This window comes from Heptranchias perlo, chromosome 32, assembly GCF_035084215.1.
Source record: "Heptranchias perlo isolate sHepPer1 chromosome 32, sHepPer1.hap1, whole genome shotgun sequence".
NCBI lineage: Eukaryota > Metazoa > Chordata > Chondrichthyes > Hexanchiformes > Hexanchidae > Heptranchias > Heptranchias perlo.
Window position 1 is genome coordinate 14533171 of NC_090356.1, and position 22775 is coordinate 14555945.

Below are 22775 nucleotides of genomic sequence, written 5' to 3' on the forward strand. Positions count from 1 at the left end.
TAACACATCCCAGTGAATCTACATTGCAGCTTTTCTATTGTTTTTATATCTTTCCTCTAATAGGACGAGCAAAACTATGCACAATACTGCAACCGTACAACATTATCTCCCTACTTTTATATTCCGTGCATCTCGATACAAAAACCTTTGTTATGACCTTATCTAACTGCGATCTTTGAATGCTCACCATGCATGGCCATACTGCAGCGTGGTACAGATTCAAACTGCAATGTACAAATGAAGCATTTGTCACACAAACTTCAAAAAAAAGGAGCTTCGCACAGCAAATTCTATAAAAAAACTCAATCGAGCTGTATAACGCAAGTTCATTTACTCACACATGATGAGCAATTGAGTGTAACTGTGGAGCAGGCGTTCCAGTCCTGGTACAGTGCTGGTGAGACCACGTCGCTGAGTGCACATTGTGCGCATTTTGCCTGCAGAGCTGACCTTGTGCGATTTCTCCGATTGTGGGGTCAAGTTATCCAGTGAAGCAGCAGCTCTTTTAAAAAAAAAATGCTAATCACACTTAAAAAAAGGGAGCTGCATTGAATATCTATCAAATACTAAAAATCACTTGGTGCACAATGGAGAGCAGAAGAGCACTTGAGCTAGACAGTTCCATTCGAGGATGCTGGCTTCATGGTGCTCCAGGGTGTGCAGCAGAGGTAGGTTGTCCTGTTTAGAGATGAGAGGTAGCCCCTTATCAGGAGCACTGTGGAAAATACCCGAGGGGCGGTGGCAGAACGAATGAAAGCAGCCTTCCTTGTCCAGAGGTCATGGCAGCTACTGAGGGAAATGTTTTCAGGAAGATTGCTAAGGTAAGACATCCCAGGGTTTGCCCACTCAAACTACATGACCAGGGGATGAAAGCTGCACTTACTCATTATCTAGTGCAGCTTCACTCAAGCAGAATGCAAAGCCATTCAGCTAACCTTTCAGCTCTTTCACCAATGCACACGCATGCCCGTATTGCTACAGGGCAGAATCTGCTGGGACTGAAATATGCTTTTAGTGTTGCATACAAAATCTTGTGGCTACAAAGCACTCTGCCAACAGAAACTACTTGCATGCTGAATGTTCCTAAGGTGGGACTCAGAATGACAACTTGGATGTCAATGTTTCTGTTCTAACTCCAGCCTCTATGTATGCCTGCAGGAAAATATGGCCCACAAAGTAAATCAGAGGGGGGCCACACATCTACCGGCCATTAACAAGATATGAGCAGCACACCCTGAAATTCTGTGGATAGAAGCCATAGATAGACTTGGGGAGGGAGACAGGGGGGGCTGAGGCCTAAGGCCTACCACAGCTCTTGGGTGTTATCACCTTGTGTTTATTACTCTCTTGTTCACGAACATACAGGCACCACAGCATGATGGATCACAATAGGGGTAATTTTGACTTTGGGTGATATCGATTTACCCAACCGTTATACATTTCTCCTGATCACCATGTCTTCAATGAAAATTGGGAGGAACGTAAAACGGACGGCTAAATCAATATCGCCTGTTTTACAACCAAAGTCAAAGTTACGCGACAATAAAAGTTCTGTTTGAAGGGTGTTTTATTACCAGCTGCACAGTACTATGGAGACCGTGGCCCCTCAAGGGCAAGGGAGCCCTCCTTGGCAGAGGTAGTAAGCTCTGGCATAACTTCCATAACATGACTGGAGAATTGACTCTACAGCAGTCTTTTTCTTCTGGAAACATTGCTGGGGAATCAGATTGAGACAACCATAACTCAAGGCTTCATTGCTGCCCAGTGTTCTGCTCTTACATAGATCATACGACAAGCTGAGGGAGCGCTTCCCGCATCCCCGATTTACAACGCTCCACCATTGGCGGCCGTGCCTTCAGCTGCCTAGGCCCTAGAATTCCCTCCTTAAAACCTCTCTCTTTGACCTGGCCTAATACCTCCTTATGTGGCTCGGTGTCAAATTTTGTTTGATAATGCTCCTGGGATGTTTTACTACGTCAAAAGGCGCTATATAAATGCAAGTTGTTGTTGCTCAGCAACAGGGATTTTGCAGGAGATGACAGATTAGGGAGCTGTCTCTCAGGACGATATCACATCCATACCACCTAGTCACTTTGCTCAAATGACTCCAAATGTGCCAGATATCATGCAGAACCACGCATCGGATGTGATGGCACCAGTTGCTGGGCCACTTCATGACCCAACCTCCATCCCAGGACGACCTCCGTCCAAATAACCACTCACTGACACCCTACAACCAGGTATCCCACTTCCTTCTCCCACATGGAAGTATTTAGGAGAAGCAGCAGAAATGGTTCCAGAAGAGATGCATCACACACTGTCATTAAGAGAGACCGCACTAAGGCTGAGAAACACAAAACACACATGCACAGCTCATTAATAGGGAAAACAAAAAGGTTGCACTTTATTTCAACTTTGTTCAGAGCGTACACTTAAGATGCGGTGGATTATAGTAACAGTAGATGAACAGATTGCTATCCATGGTAGTTGAAGTAGGGCAGAGGACAGTCGAGGAAAAGTATATTGGGCCACAGCATCATTCACACTACTTGCACGTTGACTATGTGTTTGATCTGCCCAATGATCTTAACAATTGAAGTCTGCCACAAAACTCTTTGCGGCTGTAACTAGGGTTCAGCAGGCATTTTTCCAGTATCCAATCCTTTTACAACTGCACTATGGTAACACTTCTCTGAGGTGAAGTTTTCAACATGCATCACACTACTGCGGTTTTTGAGAATTTGGCTGGCTTATGCTGCAAACTACCCTGATCTATGCAAGTATCTGAACTCTTGTTTCAATATGCCGATGATCCTCGTGGACACGTGCTTCCTTATATCGCTGTTCACATTTTGTTTACGGCTGTTTTGAGGAGGTTAATGAACCAGGGCGGAAGGAGGTCATTGAGCAGCTATATGCCCCTTTTTAAAGATGGCATAGTGAATTGCCATAAAATGAAAGCATCATTACTGCTACCAATGTAGTGGACATTCATGTGCATAAGGTCACAAACTATCTTCACATTAATGGACTAGAAAGCCTTCAGTTTATGAAAAGCCACGTGATTGGTGATAAAGGCCTTGATGGCCACATGCGTGCCATCTATAATGCACTAGATGCACTGTGCATATTCCCAACAACAAACGTGTGGAATGGCAGCGCCAGGTAATTTATCATTTGGTGGCTTTATGAGGCGCTGGCATTTTTTGTTTAATAGCCCTTTGAGGTGAAAACTTTTGATATACATATCTGTCTTTGCAATTTTCCCAGTCTGTTTACTTTCCAGATTCCTCGATGCTTTGAAGCTTAGAGTTTATACAAATCTCTACATTGCTACGTAACCACATTAGCCTTTGGTTGTTCTTTATTATCAAATGCAGCCCCACCAACAGTTCCTTAAATACTTCCCATTTTTTGCTAAAGATCTTCCAGCTGAGCTTTTAAACCCATTTCTCATTTCCTCAATGTCTAGTCTTTTAAAGTTCAATATTCCAGAAATTGTTCCGGTAATGCCTCGTTACGTGTTGCACAAACTATTCTATAAAAAACTGCTTTTTACACTGCAACGGTACAAGAACAGACTTGATATCAGAATTATGAACAGTCTCTCATCTTAATATCCTATAATTTAATTTGAAGGTATCTGCAGTGTTTGATCCCTTCTGAACTGTTTCACTAGCCAATTAAGCTACTCCCACATCAAATTCAGTAGCCTAACAAAATATATCTAACCTGACTTGCATGATAATTTGTAAGCAAATTCAGTCTTTCTGATTTCTATGGCAACTAGGCTTCTGAAGCTAATAGATCCATGATAAAAAAAAATTGTGGCACAAAACTGCCCAGAGTTTCACAAAGTAGGAGTCCTCGGGTGCACTGAACATTACAACTGGTTACTCTGGGTGCAAAGTAGTTTTGCCTTACAGCAATAATTGCAGTTATAGTGTAAATGCAGCCTGAATCCAGAATCGAGGCCGAGTCTCCCTGTAGCGGGCAGCCTAAATCTGCTCCACCTTCGAGTCAGTTGGTCCTACATTTCTGATTTACACTTCAAATTTAGCATTGGTGCAAAGCCTAAGTCACTCCACAACAACATTAAACTCGTGACATGTGAACGCACCATTAGAAAGAGAAGCGCAAGAATGACTGGTGTAGAAAAGGGGAATTTCACATTGCTGCATTTGGGGTGCTCTTCCAAGATTGGGGGTTCAAGCACATTGTGGCGGTTTCAGGCTACAAATATGCTGCCAGTGCTTCAGTTATATTACCACTTTCCCCCCCCACCTAAGTGGTTTCTGCAGTTCATTGATGCAAAAGTGACAGTGTAACTCCAGAACCAGATTTCTCTCTGATTTGACTCTGTGCCACATTAAAGTAGAAGTGGTGAAACTTCCAGCAGTTGGGGCTTTCAAACTCACTTCGCAGACATCAGTATAACCGTCTCCCTGAGTTTAGATATACTACAGCACGTTGGATGAATGAAAATATTGCAGACCAGCAACAAATTAGATGGAAAACGCTGTGTTTTTTTGTACCTACAGTTTCTTCCTTATGTTTTCACTTTTACTTTCAACACTTCTTCTGGTGCGACGTACATATGAATGTTTTATGCAGACATCCATAGAACCAGGCCTGGGAGTTGCTGAAAAAGTCAGGCAATCTGAGCGGCAGTATAACTCCAGTCTGTGCACTCATGCAGAAACTGGTCACAGCTGGTGCGTGTGGTATAACAGCAGCCTTACTCTGCATTTTGGTCTTGCTTAACCAGACCTGATTGCGCTTTGGAGCTGTGACAAGGAAGGAAAAAAGTGAAGCGTTTTGTTCCCCAAAACTCGACATCCTTCACGAGCACAAACACTTCTAAATAAAACGACCAGCTGAAAATGAGGACAGGTAGAGCCTCATGGCACAAGTGGCAGCTTTCCAACGTTTGAGCCGACTAGACCAGCTACTGTGATTGTGACCCTTGTTTCTACCTTACTCCCTGCAGTGGCCAAGGTCACTTAACAGGAAACTATGGATTAATTTTGTTCAGCCTAAAATCAATAAACTAGTCATGGGAGTACTAATGACATTACAGTAATAGCTTTCTTACACAAGGACAAACTACGCTGACCAAGTAATTAATTTGCTGACCAAGTAATTAGTTTAGCAATTCCTTGCAAACAATTCTGGAGGAGCCGCATCATAGAATTCTATACGATATACAAAATTGCTACAGAATTTAACAATTTGTCCTAAAGGATCAATACTGTGCTCATTAAAAAAAGGTTTTTTGACCACTTTTTAAAAAAAAATATTTTCTCTAACTTTTATTCTCTAAATGAACCATGTGACATTTTTAAACAAAATACCCCCTCAGGCCTGCATTGGTAATAACGGGTCTTTAATGAAATAACTGAAGTGAGCGTTGTCAATTTTTCCCAAAATATTAGCATGCAATGTCCTGAAAAATAAGTCAGTTTTCTCATTTTAAAAAAAAATCTCTTTAAATTGTGTGGGCTTGAAGGTTCTGAGGAAAGTCCACATAGAACTGACATATTCAAGACAGTATACAAGCTTACAATTCAGCATATTCATATCAGCTTCAAATATTTATTGTCTGTATGTACTGTCAGAAAAGCTTCCACTATTATTCCCCAACATGGGTATTTAATTTTACTGGTTCCAAAAAAATATACTTCCCCTCCATACAAATACAGACACAATCACACACACACACTCCAGAGTATGGCAAATGCTTTTATTGAAGTTACAGACTCTGGACAACATGTTTTGTCTACAAGCCTTTATTTCATTAACTATTTCAAACACGTACAGCCCAGAGGTCCCTAAAGACAGAGTTATATGCAAATGAGAAACTAATGGCAGTTTAAGAATGCCTCTTCTCATTCCTTTATCTCACTATTACAGAGGACTATTGCCTCACACTGTCGTCCTTGTGGGTGCAATTAATACAGGGAACCAGCAGCATTCTGACAACAATAAAGAAAGGCACCACTGTTTTTGCTACAGCGCATATGATCAGTGCAGTTGTCACACAGAGTGTGACGATAGACTCCTCCAATTAACCTAGTTATACCAGGAGTCCTTTCACAGCTAAGCACTGCTTACAACAGGGGGCTGTAACACAAGCTGCTAAAAGCAGCGTTGGTGCCAATGACTGCAGATCATTCTCCCATAGATTAGCAAGGCACTCGCAGAAATAATCTGACAGCCAACCTTTAACTGCATACAGAAAAGAACATAGTCACCAAGATTCACCAGATTAGACAGCCCTTCAAAAATAAGCTCCGAATATATGTATTATATAAAATTAAGCTCCACAACTCCCAACAGTTTGACTGGTATCCTATATAAAAATGCATTAAACAGCAAAGCTTTAAAATACAAACAGTACTCCAGCTGTTTTATGCATGAACAGCACTGCCACTTTTATCAACTCCAAATATCTCTTACCAGCCAGTCCTCTTACCTCCTGCCTGCGATATGATCCTGATACTTTACACCATTTCTATTCCTTGCTCCAGCACCCTGCACAAGACCAGGAAAAATGCTACAATTCATTTGCATTCCAATATGCGTCACGTGACGGAGGTCTTCCAATAGTCAGCGAGCAATCCACCAAGCCACGTCCCTGTGCATTTGAGTCAGGTCAATAGTAATAGGGCTGTACCACTGTGCATTGCAACAGGGGGTGGATCTGGGATGACATTTAATGCATTTAATTTGCTTATTATGCCAGCCACATAAGCAGGAACTTGCAAAAAGTAATACAAAATATATTGCAACTGATTTGGATGATCAGTCTTGTGTCACTTTATCACAGCTTGCTACTAGCACCATATACCTAAAGCAATACATTAAAACACACAAAGGGAATACTATTCTGGATTGTATTTGTATTCCATTTTTTACCTAAAGATTTTTTTTTCGGTGAAGCATCACTGGATGTGTTTTTAATCAATGTGTTACCAGCGGTAGGTAGTTTATTTGCTGCAGCCTCTGTTGCCAGGCAACAGGCTACTGACATTCTCTATAGAAGCAAATGCCAGATATTCTTTATGCAGTCTTGCTGGAGCCTGGTGATGTGGTGCCAAACTGATACTACATTACTGATTCTCAATTAATGCAAATTTATTGCATATTCACACACACACACACACACTCCCCATCATTAGGAATGCAGGACACGAGGCTATTCTTCAATAACACAAATCAGCCAGAGCCAGTGCTCTGAAATATATATATATATATATATATTAACAGAACCTAACCTGGAATATAAACACTACACAAATGGAAATATCTCACAGCTTGCCATTATTTCAGGCTCAGAGCCTTTTTATACCACACTGAGAAGTGTAATGATTAAAAAAGTTTAGGTATTTGGTATGACAGTTTACATACAAATATCAAATAGTTTTAGCTTGCACATTTATTGAAGTAGGTTTTTTTGTGCAACCACTGATATTCTGTTAATGTCCTGTGGATTTAAAGCATGAATAAGTTTGCCACTGGAATTTGTATATAACATCATTGCTTTCTCTATAACACGTTACAAAAACTGAGGTTAAAAAAGGGAAGCCAGAAATCTAAAATACAAACAGAAAATGTTGCAAATACACAGCAGATATTTCAGTATCTGTAAACAGGAAAGGTGCGTTAACATTTCAGGTGTAGACACTTTGTCGGAACTCTCTCTTTTCAGATGCTGATCGAAATGGATTAAAGCCTCTGTTTAAATATCGGATGGAGGAATATTATACAAACACATCTGATTGTTTGTCTGCTATTAACGTCAATAGCAATTTCCAGCCTATGATGCCTATTTAACTATGCTAAAAAGATTTTATTTTAATGGGAAATAAAAACCATTGCACATTGAAATCAGTCAAAAAATTGCAAAAATCATGGTTTGCAATAGATAGACCTGACTGAACTGCCTCAGTCTTGGGTTTGCAATTTATTGTACTCGTGCTGTGTATTGATATCGTTCCTCGCATTTCCCTGGCAAATAGATCGTGCAAGCTCTTTTCTGCACAGTAACAAAAGGACCTCCTCTAGGAGTATGTAAACAAACTGAAAGCACCTTTCAAAGTTACAGAACAAGCGGACACTGTGATTGACACACAAGCCAATGGTTCACATCACACATATCAGAGTATAAAGTAGCGAAATCCTAAATATGGGAATCTCAGTGTATTTTTATTTAATTAAGTAAACTTCCTCACATTCCAGTCCCACTCTATTTTATTTCTGAACCCTGGCAATTCTGAAAATGTAGTGACAGGAATACTCAAATAAAGTCAATTCATGCATTCACACCAGGGAATATCCTCCTTAACTCAAAAAAAGTGGCTGCAATCAGTCTAGAAGAAAATAAACTTTCACATAAGACAACAGTCAGACAAATCATGAAGTTCCTTTGAGGAAAATAAAAAGGTTTTAAAAGTTGCAATTTAGCAGCTTGTTATATATAACTTCTCAGGTGGATGTAAAAAAATCCCATGGCACTATTTCAAAAGAAGAACAGAGGAGTTTTCCCTGGTGTCCTGGCCAATATTTAGCCGTCAACCAACATCACTAAAAAAAGGTTATCTTATCATTATCACATTGCTGTTTGTGGGACCTTGCTGTGCGCGAATTGGCTGCTGAGTTTCCTACATTACACTTCAAAAAGTACATAATTGGCTGTAAAGGGCATTGGAACATCCTGAGGTCATGAAAGGCGCTATATAAATCTAAGGCTTTCTTTCTACAAAATCTAAATAGATGTAACTGTGACTCTCAGAAGCCATCAGTTCATGTTAACTTTTTTCAGTATATGGTTTAAATGCAACCAACAGTGGGAGAATATAGAATCTGATTGGTTCCGACACGTTTATTTACCAATTTAACAATCTGCCTTAAAACAAGGCAAATACTGTGAAATAAACTTCAAGTTGCCATTTTAGAACTTTCCTTTACTCAAAATGGCAGTTATACAATAAAGGTAGCCCATGGTTTTTAAATTTAGAAGGAAATGTGAATAGTTTCCATTCACACAAACATTTATGCTTCAACAGCCTCAGCTCCAAATTAAGCAAAGAGGGACAGACTGACAGATGTGCAGTTGGAGCATTATGCATAGTGATGTTTTTAAGAGAACATCTGGTGATTGTAAATTCTTCCGATCAAACAGAAAAGTATTGGTGTTTTCAGTGTCTTTTTTTTAAGTTTACATGCTGGTACCAACTAAATGTAGAAACTGTGATCCATGTTCTCCTCATATATGTCCCTGACCTGTTATTTTGACACTTTTCGTTAATTTTTTTTATCAATTAGAGAACATGGAAAACAAATCTAACAAAATGTGCAGACTCTTCCATTTTCCTTTCTTTGCCCATGGGTTTTTCAGGTATATTGCTGCTCATTCTAACCAGAAGTAACTTAATGATAGCAACCAAATCTTATTTATTGTGGCAATTAAATGGCAGAGATGTAAACCCCGCTGAGCCAATAAAGCTGGTGTAATTTTTAATACAGCTGTTGTACAGTTAATGACAGATAATATCAAATTACAAATTGGGTTAGGATTAACCTAATTCTGCCCCAACATAAAACAAGATGTTACATCTGTTATGTTTTATAACTAAATGCTGATTGCACATATAATGGTATAGTAAATACGTATACAGAAACATGACCGGCATTTTCCATGTTACTGTGTTTGAAATTAAGCCTGTTGAACCATTGGACGACAGTGCTCGTGAGTGACACATGCCCTCAGTTAGTAGCAAAAAATAAACAAGTCACTGAACCACCAACAATTAAACACGTTAGTAATGGATTCAGTATGTGTTCAAGTATTCACAGTCTACTCCTGATAATTCACTAATTTTTGCACTGAAAAATTTGAATTGTCACATAATCTGAATTAAGCAACGTTGAATTAAAAGGAATAAACTATATTATGCTTTAGGAGTATGAGAGGCATTGGCCTAGAAATTCAGGCTGGCCCGAACTAGGCGCAGGGAACGACTCCTGCACCCCAATGGGTAGGCCCGAGGCGCATCCGATATTAGGCTGCGAGCCAGCAGCAGCCCTCGGGTAGGTCATTGAAGGGATGCAATCAGGAGGGAGGCAATCGGGAAAGAAAGGACAACCGGGGAAGGGGAAGGCAATCGGGATTGGGGGGGGGTGATCAGAACATCAGAACAGAGGCTGATCGGGTCTCAATCCTGTAGTAGGGGCCTCAAACAGGCTTTAGGCTCCTTATATGCATACAGAAAGTGTCTATTTCCGGCTCCGGATGCCTATTTTTTTGTCTACACCAAATGGCGGGCGGCGCACTTTTGACTCATAGTGAGCGTCACCTTCCTGCCCACCATATTGGAAGCTTAGGCACCCGTTTAGCACCTGAAAAATGGGCATAGTGCCAGCAAATTTCTAGGCCATTGGATCTTTCTTTACTAATACACATTTAATAATGTTATTTGATTCCACTGTTGGCCATCTCTGAGCCGTCCAAACCCTCTACTTTCACCTCAAAAGGTACCTAAAACATGATCCGTAAACAGTGATGTTGCCAATTCTCTCCCTCTCATTTAGTCAGGTCTGTTTCAGTGTATATTCAATCCGACTACAATCGCTGGCATCACAGATAAGATTCCCACGATATACTGGGCAGGCCGAGCTTTGTACTGCGCCAGTTAACAGACACTCCAAGCACAGGAGCACGGTCAAGAGTTCAGCTACACTTAGTACTTATGAACACACTAGACAGACTTGCCAGTCACTTTGTAGTGCGGCTGCTCCATTTTGAAATAGACAGCTGGTGCAGACTATCGGACCTGCTTTGATTTTCAGCTCTTCATGACTTACAAATGATCCCGAGCCTGCCTTATTGGATCTTGAACACAAGTCCACAATCATTTACAATCATTTATCATCCTGCACAGAATATTATTCCAGATTTTGCTCAGAAAAGAATGAAAATGGGAAAGGGAAATCAAGCAAACAGCAACTTCTTTGCTTTAGTGCAGGTTAGTGCAGTAAGTTATCTCTTTGGTTTTGTTAAATAAACAGACCCATAGCTGTACTCTGCAGATTTAAGTTGCAGCCATAACATTTTTTTCTTTAAATTTAAATGGAGATGGTGTTAATTGGGAACTTTTGTGAAACTTTTTTGATCGGAGAGGATAAAATTCAAAAGCTGTGGGTTGTCATTTGTATTACATTATGTACAAGGGACTCTATGATGCACTGCGATACAACTTAAGTCATTGTATTGTGTGTCTATAGACAAGAATGGTTTTCTGCAAAATTTTAATGAAGGCTGCCTCTTTACAAAAACGGCCCAGCAGAAGCAGACCAGGTAGTGGAACAATGGAACTACTGGTGCCACTGCTGGCCCATCAGGTTGGTCCTGGTGGCTTTTCACGCAACTCACCATTTATCTTAATGACGCAGCCAAACTTGAGCCTGCTGTTTTCAGCCACACTGTAATGTAAAAGAGGCCATTAAATGAAAAAAAAATGAATAGTAATCACTGTAAGGTAAACACTGCATGATACATACAGTCTGCAGGCACTTTAGTGAACCATGTCTGAACTGCCTGGCACCTCTGACACATCTGTAATCATAGGAAACCATTTTAATAGCATGATATTTATGACCCTCACTGTCTAAAGGATTCCTGTTTGCTGTACCTCATCACCCACGAACTGCTATAATTAAAAGAACTGTTAAAAATTTAACCCCCCTTGGGAACAAAACACTTTTATTTATTTTCCAAAGGCATGGTTGCATTTAAAAGGGGCATTGTCATCCAGGCAAAGTGACCAGCATGTCATTGTACTAGATTTGAAAGCCAAGATGTGAAGAATGATGTTGTGACAGCCTTCAGAACTGAGTGTGTCTCCCAATGCAGCAGAAGCTGGAGAGCAGATGTTTTGGGGCAGCTTGTTCCAGGAACTGAGCTTCCATAATTCCTCCCAAACTATGACAGTGCCCCTTTAAGTTTTGGTTGCCCTACAGTTCTCAAAACAGAGATGGCAACTGGCACTAACCACTAGCCAAGTTTACTAGAAGTACGCGGGCCATTGGGTCAAAGGTGCCATATTTAAATAAAGTTATGTCTCCCTTCTTTAGGTCTGCATATTAAAAGCAAAGTTTTTAAAAATTTCATCCTCGACCTGTAACTGCCCTCTCATCCCTCAGCCATATTTATTGGAAACTTCAATACAGGTTCCTGCCAGTGAATCCTCAGAGGTGGATTCCCTCAGACCTGGATCAGTTGTATTGGCACTGCTAAAAGAAAAAGAAAGACTTACATTTCTATAGTGCCTTTCATGACATCAGGATGTCCCAAAGTGCTTTACAGCCAATGAAGTACTTGTGAAGTGTAGTCACTGTTGCAATGTGGGAAAAACGGGTACACTTTTTAGGGTATGTGCGTGTTTTGCTTCATCACATATTGTGCTGACACAACGCACTATGAGGTTGAAGCTCCTAAAACAGGAGGAATTTACAGTTACTGTGGTTGGATCCAAGCAATGCCTGATTACTCCAGTTGAACAGAACTTGTTAAGTTGGATGGGAGAAGTTATAGGTGTAACTTCACATCCTATCGGTTTGCTGGCCCCCCCAATAGGTGCTAGACTTAAAAGAATTCAGCATAGACTTGATTTCATTAAAACCCAGACTACAGATAGATCAGAGTTAAAATATCCTTTTATAGGCTGCAGGATGTAAACATTAGAGGTGTTTCCAAAAATGAGAAACTTTATTACAGGAACTAATTGACATGATGCAATTTTAATCATGAATCTTGTGGAAATACTGTAGGTTGGTTTTGTACAAAACCAGAGGAAATTAGACATTAAAGAAGCCATGGTCATAAGGATTCGTTTTTCAGACTTATAGCAGTCACCTAGTGCAATAAGTATCCCCAGAGCATTGAAAGGCAATTGCATATTTCTCCCAATTTTCTTGTCCTCCTCTCCTAAAAGAGCCAACTCATGCTAGAGTACAGTCCCAGTACCTCCCCAAGGGGCCATTCTTCATCTGTTTGCCTGGACAGTAAGGGCAGGCACCACAGCCAGGCCAGATCTTGTCCTCACCCAACACTGACACACTTTACATTAGCAGTCACTGGATAAAAACTAGGAACAAGAAACCTGGCTGATTTTTGCTTTGCTGGGGGTAGAGGTACTGAGGCCACTTGTAGCATCCCAGGCTGAGATAAGTTAACTGAGCAAAGACCAAGGAATTAAATTTGAGACCCTCTGGTCTATATTGGCACAGTGTAATGTTATCCACTAACTTGTGTTGACAACCACAATCCAAAGCAGTGTCTTGCCCAAAGAGCACTCTCTGGAATTCTGCAACACACTGCACCATGGATTAATTGGCATAGATCTTAAACAGAGATCTATAGCCACTAATCTGTGGAAAGCTATATAGTGGAAACCAAACACATATCCAGGAATGGGTAAAAAAAAATACTTCTAATATAGTTTTTTTGAATAGTTCTGTTCAATAGGTTACTTTCCTTTACTCAAATAATCCATCCTCCTCATAACATTTCCTTGTCGTTTTCTTTTCTTGTTGGAGATCAAAAGTTGAGAGAGTACAAAAGTGAACAGCACTGAATTCAAGCATGTCTTACATGAATGGAGGCACATAGAGGGTGACAAGTTAGGGAGCAAATGTCTCCTGGGTCATATTGTGAGTACTTCAGGCTAGATACTAAGTGATGTCTTAATCCACTAGGTCAAAGGACGACCCATGAGAAACACCATGAGAGATTTCCGAATCTTTTCTCATGTCAGATGTTGTGCCTGTCCAACATGTTCAACTTTCACTCAAGTAACTATTTTACAAGTAACAAGTAACCTGTTTTACATTTGTGCTTTGATCAACTCTAGGTTCCAATGAGATAAGATCTAAGTTGCCTTGTTCGTTCAGCATAAGTAGATCATTAGAAGTGGTTGCTCCAGCTTTTAATGTATATCTGCCTTTAATATTTTATGTAATGGAGGAATTCTTTGTTAATTCAGGAAAATATATATGTAATGCTTTAAACATGCCTAAAAAGGGAAAGGATTTCATCTTTTCAGCAATCATAAAAGCCTTCAGGTCATCCCTGTATGTTGACTTTACCTAAGAAGCAGATGTTTTCACAAACTAGACAGTTTCATCAACTAAATGAACTGGCCCATGGACAGACAGCTGCTATCCTTCACTTACAGAGGAATACAACCCTAATTAAATCATCACCACACTGAAAGGCCCAATTATGGTCAGTTTTGGATAGTGCAAATCTTCTGGAACCAGAAATTAAGCAGGGCCTTATGATTTATTGTTACTCTTCGAGCTTGGCAAATGAATTGTTGGAAGAAAAAAATGAAAGGCTTCTTCAGACCCACCTCCAATAGAAAAGAAAGACACTTTAGGACAGCAAAGCAATTGAAGTAATTCAGCCCTCAATTCTCAACCATAAGGTTACGGGTTCAAGTCCCACTCCAGAGGCGTGAACTCATAATGTAGGCTGGCATTCCAGTGCAGTACTAAGGGAGTGCTGCGCTGTCAGAGGTGCCATCTTTCGGATGAGATATTAAACCGAGGCAACATCTGCGCTCTCAGCTGGATGTAAAAGATCCCATGGCACTATTTCGGAGAAGAGCAGGGGAGTTCTCCCCGGTGTCCTGGTCAATATTTATCCCTCAACCAACATCACTGAAAAAACAGACTATCTGGTCATTATCTCGTTGCTGTTTGTGGGACCTTGCTGCACAAAAAAAATTAGCTGCCGCTTTTCCTATATGACAATCGTGACTACTCTTCAAAAAGTACTTAATGGGCTATAAAGCGCTTTGGAACATCCTGAGATTATGAATGGCGCTATATAAATGCAAGTTCTTTGTTTATATTCTTATTTTGTTGCAAGAATGCTACAGAGCTCCTCGAGGGGTTAATGCCACATGCAATGGCGCAGGGTGAATGGTATCAGAGTGGCACGATGCAAGTTTAACCTGATGACTTCCCAGATAGGAGGTTGCTGAACTGGGTGAAAATGCTAAGCAGAGGCCAGGAATTTACCCAGCAAGGGTGGGGCGGTGAGGGGACGGGGTCGGGTGAGGGAGACGGGGGTTGGGGGAAGGAGGGAAGAAATCACTAGGCAACTCACAGAGACAACACCACCGCCTGTTGGATCTGTTTACAGGAAAGGACTAGCTCAGACCTGGAAGTGTCTACCTGTAGTCTAGTTGGGCACCTAACATAGGAACATAGGAATAGGCCATTCAGCCCCTTGAGCCTGTTCCGCGATTCAATTAGATCATGGTTTATCTGTATCTTAACTCCATCTAACCCATGGGGAAAGGGAAAAATCTACTGAAGCGCAGTGTTACAGGTTTTTAAACCAGTATTTCAAAACTTAACTTTTTCTTAAAACTTAGCTTTCCTTTGAATAAAAGCCACATTTGATTTTCCACAACATTCAGTACCAATTTACCAGAGGAAACACAAGCAGGTGAAGCTGACATCTTCCCAGTTTCCGCTGCTTGACCGCTGGGGAACATCTGCAAAAGGCACCTGGGGACTTATATTGTGAAAAAGCAGCCGATTCTGGAGCTTCCAAAATGCTAATTGAATTGGACAAATCTGTAATCAGAAGTAAAAAACAAAATGTGGTAAATCATTTCCACAGGGGCTCTCCTGATCTCTCCCTATTGTCTGGGAACTCCCCCCACCCCACTTTGACATGGAGGGGTGGGGTGGTTGAAGGTTTGACATTTAAAGGGCCAGTGCAAACGGGGTGCAATCTCAATGTAACCGGGTCCTGCCACAAATTCCTGGCCATCCCCTCCATTCCCTCCCCCGGGCAGAAATTAGACTTTGCCCTCTTGAGCCCAGGAATTCCAATCCATCGACTTTTAGTTCCGTCCACAATGTATCACTTTATTGCTGCTTCTCTCCCTGTTTATTTGCCCCCTCCTGACCCCAGAAGAAGGCCTGCTCCAAGCACCCATTACAGAGAAACCCACTGTATTTAATGGGAGAGCCTGTTTTGTTCTCTTTTTATAAGTGTTTCCTTTCACTACGTTAACTTTTACTTCAGCAACACATAAACTTTTAGCGGGATTCCTCTTTCTCTTCCTTTCCCCACGAAAATCCTTCTTCAGACAGCATTTTAATTAATTAACTGATTATCTAACGCCCACTTACTTAATTCGTGCCTGTTCTTACTGTTTTTATAAACACTCCCTTGCAGTACCATCATCTTTTAGCTCAATAGTAAATAAGCTTTGTGGATTCCTCTTGCTCTCCATACTTTTGCCTGCTTCACTTCTTGCAGAGCTGTATGGTGTTTTATTTAATGAACTAATTGCTAAGAAAACTGCTTTAATTAATTGGTACTTCTTTTCCTAAGTGTATCTTATTTTAATGGATTAATTCTGGACAAACCCACTATACTCAATTCCGACCTGTTTTTAATAAGCATTTCCTTGAAATGAGATAAACATTGAGTGAATTCCTCTTCTCTCCATGTTCCTTTCCCTGCTTGTGAGCTGTATGGATTTTTATTTGATTAAACCATTAATTGCTGAGAAATTTACCTCAATTAATTGAGGACCTGCTTTTCTACATGTAAATATACATATTAATAAAGGCACTCCCTTATACTCTTCACAGAATAATCAGCAGGCTCCCAGAATTTAATCCTCAAAGCACTATGAATGTCACAATGCCATGTCATAAAAATGGTAGCCATGATGTGGAGATGCCGGTGATGGACTGGGGTGGACAAATGTAAGGAATCTTACAACACCAGGTGACGAAGGAGATAATCTCCGAAAGCTTGTGATTTTAAAATAAAATTGTTGGACTATAACCTGGTGTTGTAAGATTCCTTACATAAAAATGGTATTTCACTTATTCAGTCACTGTAAACCAGTGAGCCTGATGTTCTGCCCTACATGGTGTAACACCCCCATTCTTATAAAACAACACATCCTCCAATTCACCGTGATCAACACCATGAGAGATCTCCGAAAGGAAGAACTTGCATTTATATCCTTAGGACATCTCAAAACACAATCACAGCCAATGGATTACATTTTGAAGTGTAGTCACTGTTGTTTTGTAGCACACAGCAGTCAATTTGTGCACAGCAAGTTTCCACAAACAGTACACGAGTAAAACAACTAACTAATCTGCTTTGGTGGTGTTGGTCGAAGAAGGAACTCCTTGCTCTTCCTCGAAATAGTGCCATGTGATCTTTAATAAATAGCTGAATAAGACCTCAGTCTAATGTCACATCTGAAAGACAGCACTTTTGACAATATAGTACTGCCTTTGTACCGTGCTGAAGTGTCAGCCGAGATTATGTGCCCCTGTACTGGAGCACTCTTGAACCAACAGCCTCTGACTTAAGAGACCAACTAAACTCAGTTGACACTTAATAAATTAAGTAATATATTAAAAGTCTTGCATTTAGCGTCCATGTCCCGTGTCACATTTACTTCCTATAATACGTGTCACATTGCACATTGTTGATAATATCACTATTGTTAAAAAATAGCGTATCCTCCAACTCAGCATGAGAAATGCCACTGGAGACCTGCTATTTATATTTATGTATAGACGAAAATGTTGCATCTAGCACACATTTTCTCCATCACACCCATATCCTAATGAAGTGATGTTCTGTGCCTCGAACTGAGCCCAGGCCCAGATTTCTCTTCTGGATCTCTCAGCAGAATGAGGCGGGGGGTGGGGGGAACGGTGAGGAGGGGAGGGGGGTGCCAATTTTTGGATTACGGTCACCTTTTTGGCCTGCGTAGCAGCTATTCTCTTCATGTTTTGTTGTTTTGGTTGGCATCTTTGTTGGATCGACCTGGCTGATACTCTGCTGGGATTTTTTTCTGGTGCTGGTGCAGATTTTAGGTTGAAAGCGGCTGAAAGGCCCTTGATTCTCGAGCTGCGGCTCTCCTCATGATGCCACCGGTAATCCCACCGATTCATTTTTATTCATGCTTGCAGATGTATGACTCCAATTTATATCTCCACATGGCAGGTTGCCTATTTCATTGGTATGTTATTGATACAGAAGCAAAGGTTGAGAACCAGGGCTGGATTCTCCTCTTTGCAGTGGTTTCGGGGAAGATCAGGGCAGAAAATGCGCCCTCTGCCCTGATCCCGCCATGACCCAGAGCCCATTTTCTTGAGTCGAGGCTGTTTACTTATGCAGGGCAGGCTCCTGGGAAGATCCCTGCCACCAAGTGGGAGGCAGCCTGCTGCTGCCAGGCTGCAAAATCCTGGGAGCGCTGCAGTGGTAACACTGGTGTAGCATGGGAATAAGTGGCTGGTCATTTTAAAGGGGGTAGAGAAACATTGAAGAGGATTCCGAAAGACCGTGGCTGCGTTCGTGCCCGTAGTTGGCTGCTAACCAACTTCTACCCAAAGAGAGTTAATTTTTAAAAAATGATATGGGATTCTGAAAGTATTTCTGGTGGTTTGGGTTTTGAATTTCATGATTCTGCACATTTTCCCATGAAAAATCATTAATCAGTGGCCTTGAATATATGTTTATGTTTACAGATCAATATATTGAAGTGTACAGTGTTCTGGTCAGACCACACATTGAGGGCTGGTCACCGAGACACAAGGGTGATGCTCAAGCTGATGTTATTCGCAGGGAGGGGAAGGAACCTGGGGGAGAGGGGAAGGAACCTGGAAGAAACATCATGCTGCCCAGTAGCCATCCAAAGTGGACCCCCAAAAACCAAAAGCATGGAAACAAAGGGTTAAAAGATAATTCACAAAAAAAAAATGGCCAGCTCTCTTCTTCGAAGATGAAGCGACAATAATCCAACATCAGGATCCAGCCAGCACATGACTTCTCGAGCTCCACTCCTGTTTTTTTATGACTTTAATTGACTGGAATAATGCCTTGAAGTTCACTGTCAATCATTCTGTATCTTCCATTTAATATGCAACCATTAAGCTACTGGTAGAGACGGGTCTTGCACAATATGTTAATTAATAGTGTTTGTGGTAAAGGGCTTTCATTATATAACAGGCTATGCATGTGAATAGTTAATATTTTTACAAAGTGCGCTATGAATGTGTTAGTTTGTTTGATAAAGTCATTACGTATTGATGTTGGTTTAGTACTGAGTATCTTTGAGGTAATTAATGCTTTGGTTATTATTGCTTGATAGTGTAGTCTTAATTTTTGTGATTTTTTAAATACAATTGTGGGATAAAATTACTCATTTGAAAGCGGATTTCTTAGTCCCTGTTCTACTTGAGAATAACTCATGGACAATCCATAAGTATCTGGGAGAGGCAACTCCTATCCACAGTTCCAGTGAACTACTGGGATACAGAACTGTCATAGGACAAAAAGCAAACATGGCAGGGTTAAATAATGACAATTATCTTTGGGGGTCTGGGAGAAATCTCGCATGATTTTCCCTCAGCATTTTAGATAAATTCAAAGTAAGGCAGTCCACAATAGGTTAGATTGTCTATGGGCTTGATAAGCCAGGTGGCTTTTCGTCTTTCCATGTTTTCTTATGTTCTTAATTAAGGCAAAGCCATCAAGGACAGAAATAGAATTTTACTTCTAATGGTTCAAGTTCCCCATACTCTCCCTGATCCTCTGGATTTGATATTAATCTCTGCTGGTAAAGTAATTTTTTAAAGGTACATCTTGAATTATTCTGTATGCAGTTACATAATTGTAATGTTTACTCTTCATAATGGTATAATTCTTTTAGCAATGCTGTTACTTTGAACTTCCATAATAATGAAATTCATTCCAGGTGCAATGGATTAAACATGATGACCAAAACATTAATTCAACCCATTCTTAGCGATCTACCTTACTAAAATAGGTTTTATCCGCTAAAGGTTATTTCTGAGGTGGAATTAATTCCTCACATGCTATTCATGAATGTCACTTATTATCAACTAAATACAAATCTATTGTGACTTATACTACTATAGGAAATCGTTAACATTTACTCTGATGCAACCTTAGAATGGTTTTAAGAGTTGAAAGCAATGTGGGTTTTAAAAAATTACACACAATAATTACATCATGTTGTCACAGTGCCAAATGTTACATCAATGGAAGGATCTGCAGCTATTTTATCAATTATTTGGCATAAGTGAAAGCAATTTTACACGCATATATTCAGAAAATGAAAACCCAGAGGATAAAAGCACATCACATATGCTTCAACATTATTGGATGTTGTCTTTTCCTCAGGATGTTTAAATCTGACCATCTACGCAGAAACAATCCATTTTTTTTCTCGGATGGTGCATCTCCACCCTTTCCTTACATTGCAACAGTGACTACACTTAAAAAATTACTTAATTGGCTGTGAAGCACTTTGGGAAGCCCTGAGGTCATGAAAGGCGCTATATAAAAAAAGTTCTTTCTTCTTTGATTACTTTCCCAAACTTTAATTATAAGATTTTTAAATGTACCATTATTTTGCACTCTTAGAACTGGTTTGAGTGGTTTTTTTTTGATATTCTTAATAATTTGTAAACTTTTGAATTAATCCAGGAGTTGCCTAGTGATGGTAGGTAATTCGCTGGGGGAACTCGTAACATCCCCTTTTCTTTCCAATACGTAAGGCTTATTGCCAGTTTGCAATAAGCCACCTTCACATTTATGAAGGTCACATGGATTAGTTCCAGTTGTTAAGTTGCGTGACTCCATTAACCCTTCCCTTGGATGATTGTTAATGGACTGACATGTGAAAAGGCATTAAATGCTACCTGCACAGCCATGTGATAACTATAACTAGTCCATGTGATAGCTATGACTAATGCATGCATAATTACTGCCATGAGAGCCTTTACATACACACAACACAATTTAGCCCAATATCGGCTGCACATTGTTTAATTGAAAATCGTCAAACTTACCTGCTCCAATAAGAGAAACCCTTGGAGATGTTAAAGTTACACGATGTACAATGAACTCCTCCATTTCACTATTTACGTTTATAACTGAACTCTTCGATTGTCTCCTATGCCAAAGGCACCTCTAATCTTCGATAATATTTCTCCAAGATATTGAGTTTACAACTAGTTTACGAAGCATTCAGACAAGTTAGTACTATAATATATATTCTTTTTTCATTTATAAGGCAGTCTGCAGTGAACACGTAACCTGCCAAGTATCAGCCACATTTCTGCACTGTTTGTTCAGGCTCCATTTTGACAAAGTTTATTTTTAGAATGCCAACATTCTAGTTTCCATTTATTACCATCAGAATTAGCTTCTCTTTTATCATCCGTACCATTTACATGTCGACAGTTCTGCAGCATACATTCAGTTTCCATTTTTAGTTTGATGGATGTATCTCTTCATTAAGGAAATATCTGCATCCTGTTTAATTCCACAAAGAAAGTAACAGTTTTATACAAAATATGGCTGCTTTAATATATACGTGTGGCGATGTGACAATTCATGTTTAGAGTTTACCTTTCCCCAATTAATGTGTTGGAGAAAGGTATGCTCAGCAATCACTTTGGTAAACCAGCTCTGCTGGTAAATGCAATGTGCAGTGTGGAACTGAGCCATACAAGCCAGGATGGCTCCGGCTTCTAATCTCAGGTAGGTGTTGAATGAGCATTGAAATTGGCCTCAGTGCTCCTGGGGAGGAGAGGTAAAATCAGCCAGCATTCTTGCTCTTGGTATCAACTGCCAGCAAAGTGTCCTTGCCCAAGGCGCAAACACTGGGCAAGGACAGTGTGACCTGCTGGCAATTGTTGCCTAGACATATGAAAAATGGGTAGCTCGGGGAGATAGTAGAGAGCACATCGGGAGAGCAGGAATTGGTGTCTTCAGAAAGGAGATCAAAAGATTTCAAGGAAACAATGATAATTATATTAGCACATTAAAAAACCTTATCCCCCCAATTACAAGATAAGGATGATTTTCTGACGGGTAGTCGTTTAGTGTGAGTGCTTAAGGCAACATGGCTGATTGCCTGATCGGACACTCCCGGGACTTGCAATGATGGCTGGTTGGGAAATCGTAGGCCCACAGACATTAACTTTCCAAAAACACTGTCCCCATGAGCCCTGCTGTGCACCAGGATTCCAAATGGGGAATCAGACCTCAAAAGACTGCGCACCGGAAAACTTGCTCTCATGTGCCTTGTGATTTAGTAAGCTAATAACAAAAGCTGCTGAATTAATAAAAGTCTAAGTGCATTTGAAAAAATACTTCATATAACAGAACATATTAAAGACTAAGGGGTCGATTTTAGGATGGCCCAGCGGGTGCGTTCGTGGCGGGGGGGGGCTCTGAAAATTGGGGATTTGCAGGGCGGGTCCGGAGCCCGGCTCCAACCCGCCCACTTCCGGGTTCCCCAATGATGCGGGCGCAGCCCCCGCATGTGGGACTCCCATTGGCAATTAAAGCTGGCGGGATGCCAATTAAACCAATTATTTTGATACTTCAGGTTGTTAGGAGACTTGATTTGGAGGATATTTTAGGAGGGGTGAGATTTTCATCCAAACTGAGCGTGTTTCCTGTACTGGGGGAAACACTCCCAGTTGAAATGGATGTGTTGCAGCCACCAGCCTGTGGCAGCTGCAAAAGTCCATTTGACAGTTTGGCGGGGGGAGACCCTCACTCATTGCAGGAGGCCACTCTGTCACTTTGGGCAAAGTTTGGCCTCCACCACCCTCCTCCTAACACAAAAAATCACCAACTTGCAACCTCAACCCCGGTGTGCAGACGCATTTAC

General features: G+C 40.7%; 1 protein-coding gene across 5 annotated transcripts in view; it reads right to left on the reverse strand.

Moving 5' to 3' along the window:
* The window catches only part of LOC137301053 (polyhomeotic-like protein 2), a 215984-nt gene extending 209424 nt beyond the window's left edge, over positions 1-6560 (reverse strand). For all 5 annotated transcript variants that reach the window (XM_067970442.1, XM_067970441.1, XM_067970440.1 and 2 more), the window contains exon 1: positions 6476-6560. The gene's annotated coding sequence lies outside the window, so the exon portion shown is untranslated. The remainder of the gene's footprint in view (positions 1-6475) is intronic.
* Positions 6561-22775: the final 16215 nt, after the last annotated feature.